The sequence below is a fragment of the Haliotis rubra genome, unplaced genomic scaffold, assembly GCF_003918875.1.
Source record: "Haliotis rubra isolate DU_JTF1 unplaced genomic scaffold, ASM391887v1 Scf542, whole genome shotgun sequence".
Lineage (NCBI taxonomy): Eukaryota > Metazoa > Mollusca > Gastropoda > Lepetellida > Haliotidae > Haliotis > Haliotis rubra.
The window spans coordinates 248144-249741 of NW_025767238.1; positions in this window are offsets into that span (position 1 = coordinate 248144).

Sequence of the window (1598 nt, forward strand, 5' to 3'; positions counted from 1 at the left end):
TTTAGTCGCTTTTAATATTTTGGGTTTGTAGTAAATGATTATGTTTCTGTTAGGCACAGATGGAATAACAAAACTGACTGGACTGACTGACTGACTGACTGACAGACTGGAAGGAGTTTAAGTTTTTCGCCCGCGCTTGGCAATCATTCCCGCTTAATAGTCGGCACGGGGACACCAGAAATGTGGCTTAACACATTGTGTCCATGTGGGGAATCGAACCCGGTCTTTTGGCGTGACGAGCCATGGCTTTAACCACTAGGTTGTTGACCACTGCCCCCACAAAACACCTCTGTGGGGGCAAACATCGATGGCTAGAAATATATGAAGATCCATGGTGAAGAAATATTGCTAACTTTCTAATTGGATAAAACACATACCGATAACTATTCTTTGAGGGTTACTAAGGGCATTAATCAACAGTAAAACAATATATTCCCGACTGGGAGGATGAGGTTGTGATGATGATACTGCATACATACCTCAGATTGTCAGATTATGAAGACAAACTCCCTACTTCTAGTTCGGCTGTGTGTTGGCGATTTCTAATTTTTTATTTCTTTTAATAACAAAATTGATAAGACGGTGTGCATATAAACATAACTCATGTGGAAGTCGATACGGAGTACTCTGAGTAATCTCCCCTTAGATGCTCGTCAGAATCTGGAATTCCCCAAATCATGATTCTTGCTGCTTGTTCCAGGCTACTCATTAAAGGTGGCCAACCACCAAATGGTTTTAAGATGCACTACACATGCGGACTTTCATCCAACATGGGAGTTTGGTGGGCGAAGCTGGTTAAGACACCAGACTAGGCGATCCAGCTTAGCAGGTGGTGCCGGATCGAGAGCCCACCTGTGACCGGTTAGCAAAAACCTCGGAGTCAACTTTATTGTGTAGACTCTTTCAGTGTTGTCCTGGCCAATCCCACAGGTACAGTACCTGCAACCCTGTGCACATAAAAGAACCCACTAATCTGCTGGTATATGACCAGATGGAGGCCACATGAACGCGTCACAAACATACCCGATTCTTGGGTACAGCAAGCGATGCAGGCGAAGTTGGACAAAGCATTGTGACTTATGTGTCCCAGTCCACCCAGCTGTGAATGGGTACCTGCGTTAGATGATGAAAGCCACACAAATCGGCGATGCGCTAGTGGCGGCAAGAGTTGTAGCTTCCCTGTGGAGATGAGACTGGATAATAAGATGTGCAGCTGAGATTGACATCCAATGGACGAGGGAAAAATACCAGCTCCTTATACTGAGTATGCACTGAATGCGTGGACATGTAAACTTTATAAATATCCAATAATAATAACACATAAAGCAGTCATGCAATGATATATCTGAAATAGTCAAAAGAGTTTAAACCCAGTTTATACAGATAACCGCTTTGCACAATTTAGAAATATCATTCCCCGCAAGTTCCTTTTTTCTTTGACCTGAATGGCCAATCGGTAAGTTAATATATAAAACCATATGCCTTGGTTTTGGGGAAGAAATTTCAAGACCTTTGTCCCTCTCAAACCTTTCTTGATAGATTTGCAACAGGTTAAACCCACTAGGTTGTCCTAGCAATACGTGAAAAGCGAAAAAAGA